Source organism: Helianthus annuus, chromosome 10, assembly GCF_002127325.2.
Source record: "Helianthus annuus cultivar XRQ/B chromosome 10, HanXRQr2.0-SUNRISE, whole genome shotgun sequence".
Classification (NCBI taxonomy): Eukaryota; Viridiplantae; Streptophyta; class Magnoliopsida; order Asterales; family Asteraceae; genus Helianthus; species Helianthus annuus.
In genome coordinates, this window is record NC_035442.2 from 126,690,908 (window position 1) to 126,702,160 (window position 11,253).

The following is an 11,253-nucleotide window of genomic DNA, read 5'->3' on the forward strand; positions in this document are numbered from 1 at the left end:
CCCTTTAGAAATAAAAGCAAATCTAGCCTAAATTGTCGCCCTTAAATCATGCCAAGTTTCCATATCCTTTGCAACGTCCATCTCCGATTAAGCACATGCTATAATTGTAAAGACGCGTCCTTTGATTGTGATGCTAAGAGCGGATCCTGCTAGATGTTCCTGCAAAACAACATTTAATTCAATGAAAGTAACTGTTAGCATGAGGATCCTGGGATGGTCCATGATCCTGATCCTGAAGTCCTGCTGAGGATCACTATCTGCTAAAGAAACAAGGATCACTGGTTAGGATCACATGTAAGGATCATATATCACAAAAATCCAGCCCTAACAATTGCCCCCAAAATATAAGGAGTTTATTGTAAATTAACGAGTTATATTTTGCTTTGATCTTATCTGCAACGGGTGACTCGGATAACTAGCCGTTATAACCGGACTAGCCGTTGCAACCTTTACGTCACTGAAGTGACATCCCTGCAAATCATGATTATAAATAGGAGATAGGGTTAGGATCAATCTGCATTTAAATTCAAGATATACTCCCTTTATAATCTCTACCGAAGATCGATCAGGTATTCTCTTCTCTTCTCTTTCTTCCTCCTCTTGCTCTGTTTTTCTGCTCCTATTTTTATTCTGCCATGAGTATGTTGCTCCGAAATTCCCCTCACAAGGATCACAAGAAGAGCAGTCCCCTGAAAAGCCAAGGGATCATTAAAGACTCTCCTACCGAGAGATGCTGCTTCACCGATGCTCATGTTGATAGGATCCGTCACTGTTTTCCGGCGGATGCTATCTTCAAGTCATTCACTTCCACCGCTTTAAGCGATTTTGTTTCCGACACCTGGGTGGCCTTTCCTGCAACTCCGTTTACCATAGGATATTCGTATCCTTTTCCAGCCTTCACCCAATCCTTCTTTTCCCTGACCGGCATGTCTTATATCCAAGCCATGCCGATGATCTGGAGGGTTCTGTATACCCTTGAGAGGATCATCGAGCAGGAGGGGATTGACTTAGGGATGTCAGAGCTGGCTGAGCTATATGATCTTACCACGTTTGGTTCCTGTCGATACTTGTTGAAACGGAAAGCTGGGGAGGATCACCCTGTTCTTAAGGTCACCAAGAATGATACAAATTGGAAGCGACGATTCTTCTTTGTTAGGAGGGATACCATCCCTAATGGGAAGGATCTGCCCAAGGAGTGGGCTACTCATGGTAGGATAGAGGATCCTGGAAGGATCACCATCAGACTTGTCTCTTATGATGAGGATCACTAATGTCTTTCTTTGTTATTTGTTTATTGTGCAGCTATCTCCATCTCTTATCTGAAGCTGACACCTGCGGCAAAAGAGAGGCTTTTGGCCTTCAAGAAGCTTGATCCGGAGACAAGAAGTTTTCAAGTTGCCATTCAAGATTCACATGAAGTATCCTCCGCATCTGCCACAATGTCAAGTAAGTATCCTCATTAAAAAGTAGTTCTATGTAGGATTTTTTGAATTAGTTAAAGTACTTATCTTATTTTGATTGTGTAGGCGCTGGGAAATCTGTCAAGTCTGCCTCCAAGTTTGGTATTGATGATCTTGCAAACGTTAAATCTGCAAGGAAGAAGGCTCCTGCTGCCAGTCCCTCTGCTTCAGCCCCTAAAGCTCCTATTAGGGGTAAGGGAAAGAAGAGAAAGGCTTCTGAGGATCTTCAAGGATTTCCCCTGCTCCGCCAGCAGTTTCTTGATTACGTTAATGAAGTAAGGATCATTGCCCCTGTTGGTTATCCTACTTGAATATCCTGCTCGAATATCATGCCTGTATATCCTGCCTGTATATCCTGCCTGTTTGAGGATCACTTGTGTCTGACGTCATATCTTGTTTTTCTTGCAGAAATTTACCGAAATAGAGACTTATGTCAGTCACGTTGAAGATCAAGATCGCCAAATTGCCGACCTTCAACAGATGGGTGTGCTGAAGGACCTCAAGATAGCTGATCTTGAGAAGGAGCTCCGGGCTACCAAGGATGAAGCTGTCAAAGCACTGATCAACTTCGACTACGAGAAGCGTGATATCACCCAGGATGCTAAGGTCTCTGCTGCGATAACCATGTATAAGATCCAGCTGCAGATGGCTGCGGAGGCTCAGGATCCTTCCTTCGACAGAGGCACATGGGACGTGGAAGGCTGGAAGGCTAGGCTGGCAGAGTTGGAGGATGATGATGAGGCCGAGGAGATCCCTATGCTTGAAGGTGGTGATGCTGGCAAGGATCAGGGGGAAGCAAGTGGAGCTGGTGGTGAAAGTGCAGCGAAGGTTTGAGCTGCAGGATTGGGCAATGATGGAAATTTCTAGACATAGCCGGAGCCCAATTTTTTAAAATTTGGTAGTGGTTTTTTGTGGTTGTGATGTTTTGAAACAATGATGGTTTGTAACTTTGAACAATAGTTTTTAGGGTTAAGGATCCTGGGTCCTTTGGACAATAGGTAGGATCGCAAATGGTGGAGGGATCCTCTGTTTGGGGGATGAAGCCTTTGTGATCCTGCCGCTCTTACTTTCCTGCACCTGCTATGACCGCATAAACAATGGACACCCTTTGCCAACCCATGTGGACGGGCCACGTTTTGCTGGTAGAAATGTGGGTTGGCAATTTTGACAACTTTTTGAAAGGGTTTAAGATCCTTTTGTTAATAATATAACTTTAATCTTTCTGGCTTATCTCGTGTTGTTATCCTTTATTTATCCTCTTTATTTTCCAGTTGTTTTAGAAATATATTTGTTAGAGTAACAAGAGTTGAGCAAACCATGTTTAATAAATTTAGGATATGATCCTAGATCAAATATCCTGACACTGAAGATTTTTGAAGCAATTAATTTCAAGGATCATAGGTTTAGTTGTCAAAGTGTAAGGGTTGTTCAGTATAATCAAAATAGTCAAGGATCATACCTGAGGATCCAAGTTAGGATCCTAACCTTTAATCAAGATAACCGTAGATGAGATTTTAATGGATAATAAGGATTAAGGATCCTTATGTGTTTAACTTTGAAAACCTGAAAAATGAAACATAACTTGGGACTAAGCCAATGTAAAAGATAAGTTAGTAGCTGGGGACATGCCCAAAGGGTAACTGGGGATAATCCCAAAGGATCACTGGGGACAAGCCCAAAGGATAACTGTGGACAAGCCCAAAGGATAACTGGGGACAAGCCCAGAGGATCGTATGTAAACTGGAGTATGGCCCTTACTGGCGACTATCCAAACTTAGTGACATGAGAATGTCAAAACCTTAGCTAACGTGAAAACGTTAGAAACCTTAGGAACGGATGTATGGTACGTCTACCATTATACGTAGGATCCTAGGTATAGCCAGTACGATGAGGTTGTCAGCCCCGAAAGTGGGTACTGGTCCCAAAGACGTGAACTATACCAGGATCATCGTGCGCTACTGGCGAAAACTGGGGACAAGCCCAAGGATAACTGGGGTTGAACCCAAGGATCTGTGGTGCTTTTGAAGATCTTTAACGATATGCTGAAGATACCTGGACTATCATAACTCAAATGGTCCGTGAGAAGAGGATGAAGGTTGCATGATCCTTATCCTTAGGTAAAAATAAGAAAACGTAAAAGTTCTGAGATAAGGACTTTACCAGAGTAAGGATCACTGATATCGCCGGGATCCTTCGAGGATGCTTCCAGTGTAAGGATCATATGCTTGGAGGATCCAGTTCACATGAAATATTTTTTTAAGTGAACGGCATTCCAGGCTCTTGGTAACAAATTTCCTTCCATGGTTAACAATTTGTATGCCCCCTTTCCTGCTTCGGCTTCGATCAAGTAAGGGCCTTCCCACTTTGGTGCTAACTTCCCGTCAGCAGGATTGATAGTGTTTTGGAATGCTTTTCTCAACACCATATCCCCGACTTAGAACTTCCTTATCCTGACATTTTTATTGTAAGCACCAGCCATTCTTTGTTGGTAGCTTGCCATCCTTATCCTAGCCAAATCCCTGATTTCCTCAATAGTATCCAAGTCTTGAGCTAAGATTGCATCATTCTCTTCAGGATCACGAGTACTTGTTCTAGCAGTTGGAACTACCATTTCTGTTGGGATCACTGCTTCAGCCCCAAATACTAAAGAGAAAGGTGTTTGACCAGTGGCATTCTTGGGAGTTGTCCTATCAGCCCACAGCACATAAGGCAATTCCTCTGCCCACTTCCCCTTCTTGGATCCTAGCTTCTTCTTCAGATTGTTGATGATGATCTTGTTGGATGATTCTGCTTGACCATTGGCTTGTGGATGGACTGGTGTTGATGTTATCATCTTAATTCCCCAACTGTCACAAAAGTTAGTGGTTCTGCTCCCAATGAATTGGGAACCATTATCACATACAATTTCAGAGGGAATGCCAAATCTAGTTATAATGTTTCTTTTAATAAAGGATATAACTTCCTTTTCTCTGACTTGAGCAAAGGCTTCAGCTTCTATCCATTTGGAGAAGTAGTCAGTCATGGCAAGCATAAATACTTTTCCACCAGGTGCTTTAGGAAGCTTGCCAACTATATCCATTCCCCATCTCATGAATGGCCAAGAGGATGGTATTGGGTGTAAAAATTCAGCTGGCTGATGGAGGATATTGCTGTGTCTTTGACAAGGATCACACTTCTTAGCGTATTCTACAGCATCCCTTTTCATAGTTGGCCAGTAGTATCCTGTTCTAAGGATCCTTGAGAATAATGCTCTGCCCCCAGTGTGGTTTCCACAATCTCCCTCATGGAAGTCTCTCAACACTTCTTCAATTTCAGGATCCTCGATACATCTTAAATATGGTCCTGCAAGAGATCGCTTATATAATACATTTTTCAAAATTGTGAATTGAGATACCTTAATCCTAAAAGCTCTAGGATCTTCTCCCATCGGAATCTCCCGTATTGCAAGTATCTCATGATTGGTGAGATCCATGATCCTGAATAAGATTGAGCTTCTTCACTAGGGATCACTGCAGTATCCTCTTCTATTTCCATGGCCACCTGATTTTCAATAGCAGGAGCCAGGATATGGATGATAGGGATACTTATATCTTCTGGAATCTTCAAGGATGATCCTAGGTTGGCCAATGCATCAGCTTCTGTGTTCTCCTCCCTTGGTACCTGTGTTAAGCTGAAAGAGACAAAAGAGAGTGCCAATTCCTTGACTATCTCTAAATATTTGGTTAGTTTTTCACCTTTAACAGCATAGGATCCATTAAAGTGATTGGTGATCAATAATGAGTCCACATATACTTTAAGATATTTCACCCCCATATCCTTAGCAATTTGCAAGCCAGCAATTAAGGCTTCATATTCAGCCTCATTGTTAGTTGCTTGGAACTCACAGGCTATGGAGTGGGGTATTATGTCCCCCTGTGGCGATTTTAGTAGTATCCCAAGCCCTGTGCCCTTGACATTTGAGGATCCATCAGTGTGTAGTATCCAAGGATCCTTGGTCTCATCCAGCTGCTGGACTTCCAATTCTGCTTCCTTTTGTAGATCACTACTGAAATCAGCCACAAAGTCAGCTAGTGCTTGGGATTTGATTGCTGTTCTAGGCTCGTATCTTATATCATGGGCACTAAGCTTTACTGCCCACTTAGCCATTCTTCCGGACATCTCTGGTTTCCTGAGGACATTCTTGATTGGAAAATTAGTTCTAACAACGATAGTATGAGTTTCAAAATAATGTCTTAACTTAGTTGATGCCATAATTAGTGCAAGAATAAGTTTCTCAAGGTGTGAGTACCTGGATTCTGCATCAAGTAAACTCTTACTTACATAGTAAATAGGATGTTGTGTACCTTCGTGATCCTTAACAAGGACAGCACTTACAGCGGTTGAGGATACCGCTAGGTATAAGGATAGCACATCTCCTTTTCCGGGTTTCATTAATGCTGGTGCTGAGGACATATATTCTTTAAGGGCTTGTAAAGCATTCTCATGCTTTTCAGTCCATTCAAATTTCTTGTTTTTCCTTAGGATATCATAAAATTCTTTACATCTTTCTGAGGATTTTGATATGAACCTGTTTAAAGCTGCTATCCTGCCTGTTAGCCTTTGCACATCCTTAGCATTGGCAGGGGATTTGATATTCACCAGCGCTTTAATTTGCTCCGGGCTTGCTTCAATGCCCCTCTGAGTTACCATATATCCTAGGAATTTACCTGCCTTAACACCAAAGTGGCATTTTGAAGGATTAAGCTTCATGTTATAATTATCAAGGATATCAAATGCTTCTTCCAAATCCCTTAGGTGATCCTCAGCTTTCTTTGATTTGACTACCATATCATCTATGTATACTTCCATAGTTTGTCCAATTTGATCTTTGAACATCATATTCACCAGCCTTTGATATGTTGCACCTGCATTTCTTAGTCCAAAAGGCATGGCAATATAACAATACAAACCGGTTGGGGTCATAAAGGCCGTATCCTCTTGGTCGGATGGTTCCATCTGAATTTGTTGGAATCCAGATGATGCATCCATAAAGGTCAACAGTTCATGCCCCGCCGTTGCATCCACCATGGAGTCAATGTGGGGTAATGGGAAAGGATCCTTGGGACATGCCTTATTCAGATCAGTGAAATCGACACATACCCTCCACTTTCCGTTTTTCTTTTGGACAACGACCACATTGGCTAACCATTTTGGATATTTTACCTCTCTGATCATACCTGTTCGAAGTAGTCTCTCTACTTCTTCTTGGATAATGGCATTCCTTTCTGGTGCAAACTTCCTCCTTTTTTGATGGATTGGTTTGATAGACCTGTCAATGCCAAGTTTATGAGTGATGATATCCTTAGATATACCTGTCATATCTTCGTGCTTCCATGCAAAGGTAGATTTTCTTCTTTTGAGGAAGGATATTATGTCTTCTTTCATTTTGCCAAGGATCCCTGATCCGATATAGATTTTTGATTCAGGATCACTAGGATCCAAGAGGATTTCGTCCACATCTTGTTCCCTTGCCTCCAAGACATTCCTCGGAGGATACTGTAATTGCTATTGCTCCCTTGGCTTCGAGGTTGGCTTGATGGATGAGGTATAACAATCCTTAGCCTCCTGCTGATCACTGTCGATCTTGATTATCCCCCATGGGCTAGGGAGTTTCATACATTGATGATAGGTGGATGGGACTGCTTTCATATCGTGTATCCAGGGCCTGCCAAGGATAACATTGCAACAAGATAAACAGTCAATAACACAAATTTTTTGATAATTATGTAATCCTTCCACGTAGATTGGGAGTTTGATGTCCCCCAGAGTTTTCTTCGTTTCTCCACTGAATCCTACAAGCACGGAGGATCTTGGTGTGATGTCTGATTCTGGGATACCCATTTTCTTCAGAACATCAAGCTGGATAATGTTCACTGAGCTTCCTCCGTCGATAAGGATCCTGCGGACAAAATGGTTAGAGATAAAGAGAGTAATAACTAAACAATCATGATGAGGATCCTGGATGTTAATGCGATCATCCTCATCAAACGTTATCGTCTTTCCTTCCGAGACACTTGATGTTCGAATAGGTCTTTCTCCATTATCCATTTTTGCTTCCTTTGCATGCCTTTTGGCTGCCGAGAAGGATGTACCACAAATATCTGATCCTCCGGAAATAAAGTTGATCACTTGTGCATTCGCCGGAGGGGCTGGAGCCTTTTCAGGGATCCTTTCAGGATCCTGAGTCCTTTGCTTTTTTCTTCCCAACAATTCTTTTAGATGCCCCTTGCTTAACAGATATCCAATTTCTTTTCTTAAAGCTATGCATTCTTCAGTTAGATGCCCGAAATCCTCATGGTATGCACACCATTTTGACTTGTCTTTAGTCCCGGATGGTTTATCATTCTTCCTGGGCCACCTAGCTTTTTCTCCTAGATTCTGCATTGCAAGGATTAGTTCATGATTATCAACGGAAAAACAATATTCGGAGATTGGAGGATAATCTTCATCATCCTCTTCTTGGTCAACAGCATGCACATTCTGGTTGTCATTTCTATGGTAGGATTTGAATTTATTGTTCTTGAAGGAGGATCCTTGCTTCTCTTGTTTTGAGGATCCCACTTGTCTCTCCTGGATCCTCTTGTCATCCTCTAGCCGGATGAACCTGAGTGCCCGAGTTCTTACTTCATCTAGATTCCTGCATGGTGTCATAACAAGATCATCATAGAACAATGAATCCTTAAGCAGTCCCATTTTGAAGGCTTCAACAGCCGTAGCCATATCCAAGTTGGGAATGTCCAAGGATTCTTTACTAAATTTAGTTATATAATCCCTTAATGATTCATTATGACTTTGAGTTACCCTATATAAATCGCTAGTTAATCTTTCAAATTTTCTACTACAAGAGAATTGGTTATTGAATAAATTAACTAAATTAGCAAATGAAGTGATAGAGTAGGGGGAAGACTTAGCAGCCATTTAAGAGCTGATCCAGTAAGGGTGGATCCAAATCCTTTACATAAGCATGCTTCCTTTAACTTTTCTGGGATTGGATTGATCTCCATCCTCTCCCTGTATTGTGCTATGTGCTCCTCAGGATCCGTTGTACCATCATACAGCTTCATAGTAGGGATATGGAACCTTTTGGGTACCTCTGCATCACAAATTGGTGGTGCAAAACGAGATACCTTATGGCTCCCTTCTGCAATCTCCGGGATAGGCTTGACTACCCCTGGAACACTTGATATCATATCCTTTAGCTTCTGTAGCTCCCTGGCCATAGCATGATTGATACCTGTATCCTGCACGAATCCATGGTTAGTGGTAGGATAATTATTTAAGGTGTTACCTCCCATCGGGTTCAAGTTAGGAACATTGGGTGTGAATCCATATTGCTGGGATTCTGGGATAACGGAGGGACCAGTGGAAGCAATGGTCTGCATTGGAATGAAGTCCCCTTGATGGACATCTAGACTTCATGTTTGCAAACTTTTTAGGGATCCTGGCATCTGGAAGGATCCTGGTATCTGAGACGATCCCGGAACGAAGGAGGATCCTTGAACCTGGGATGATCCCGGAACGAAGGAGGATCCTTGAACCTGGGATGATCCAGGGACAAAAGAGGATCCTAAGCTCATGAAGGATCCCGAATGCTGGGCGTAGGATCCCGCCGGTTGAAAATATGATCCTGATGCCTGAGTCATTGTTGCTGGGCTGAAATGCACTCCTCTTGATCCACCCATATATTGTATGTCTGGGACCTCTGTTGGCTGAGAAGTAATCATTGGAGTATCAAAATTCAAAGATTTGGGCATTAGTGGGGAATGATCCTCTGCCGTTTTCTTTTGCCTTTTGAGATCTCCGATTTCTCTGAGGATCCTGTCATTAGTTTCATCCTGCTGCTGCATACGATCCCTCATCTGCAAAATCAAAGTAAATATATCACTAGTACTGGGAACAGAAGAAGTTAGAGCAGAAGATGATGGTTTAGAGGATATAGAAGTTGGTCTCTTCTCAGCATTTTTCTGAGATCCAGCTGGTGGTGGAGGCAAAGGTGGAATGCCAGTAGATGAATTGACTGCCGACATCGCTGTGGATGTATTCTTCAATGACGAACCCATGTAACTCTTTGAAATGATTTCGAACAGAAAGTTTTCTTATGAATGAAGCACCAATTGCCCCACAGTGGGCGCCAAACTGTTTTGGTCAAAAATCACACAAGGATAATGCAACCAAACTCTATGTAAACGGGGTATGATGCTTGGTTTATTGAAAGAGTAAAGGATCACTTTAGTATGTAATATGCAAAGACACGATGATTTATACGAGGAAAAAGCCCTTGATCAATGTATGATCTCCGGCATAAAAAACCTCGGGTGATGGCAACTACCGATCACCAACTTCAATATATCAAAATATGGTTACAACTTCGGATGATAATGAGCTGAGTACAAGGATCACTATCGTAATGTGTGTCTAAGCGTGTGAGAATTGTGTTGTGTCTCCTTACGAATGGGGAAGAGTGTTTATATATACAAGTGTAGGTGACCTATTTTAGGTAAAAAGACTAATAATCAGCTCATTACCCCTTTAGAAATAAAAGCAAATCTAGCCTAAATTGTCGCCCTTAAATCATGCCAAGTTTCCATATCCTTTGCAACGTCCATCTCCGATTAAGCACATGCTATAATTGTAAAGACGTGTCCTTTGATTGTGATGCTAAGAGCGGATCCTGCTAGATGTTCCTGCAAAACAACATTTAATTCAATGAAGGTAACTGTTAGCATGAGGATCCTGGGATGGTCCATGATCCTGATCCTGAAGTCCTGCTGAGGATCACTATCTGCTAAAGAAACAAGGATCACTGGTTAGGATCACATGTAAGGATCATGTATCACAAAAATCCAGCCCTAACAGGTATATGTTGAAGGAGTCAACTCCATACAACGTTTCTGTGTGATGGATTCTTTATCCTGCTATAACATCATACTGGGAAGACCATGGATTAATGATATGAAGGTCGTACCGTCAACATATCACCAATGCATCAAGATCCCTACCCCTTGGGGAGTTGTCAAAGTCGATAGTGATCAACAAGAGGCGAAAGAATGTTACTCATCCTCAATGAAATCCTCGACCAAACCAAGTCCAGCATAGCAATTAAAGATGCGGGCCTAGGATATCGTGGAGAATTCGGAGCAGGATGTGAAGAAAGTTATCTTGGACCAGGATAATCCTGATATCTCGGTGCTCGTAGGAACCAATATCCCTCAGGATATTGAAGAACGATAAACTAACTTTCTGAAATGCAGGATGTCAACATTCACATGGAAGCATGAGGATATGACAGGTATATCCAAAGACATTATTACTCACAAGCTTGGAATTGACAGGTCATTCAAGCCTATACAACAAAAGAGAAGGAAATTCGCCCCTGAGCAGAATGCAATTATCCGAGAGGAAGTTGAAAGATTATTGAAGTCTAGGATGATCAGAGAAGTCAAATTCCCTAGATGGCTAGCAAATGTGGTAGTGGTTCAAAAGAAGAATGGGAAATGGAGAGTCTATGTAGACTACACAGACCTGAACAAAGCTTGTCCAAAAGACCCATTCCCTCTGCCTCATATAGACTCGATGGTGGATGCCACTGCCGGTCACGAAATGTTGACCTTCATGGATGCATCCTCAGGATTCCAGCAGATTCAAATGGAACTTCGGACCAGGAGGATACTGCTTTCATGACACCAACAGGTATTTACTGTTATATTGCTATGCCTTTCGGTTTGAAAATGCAGGTGCAACGTACCAGAGATTG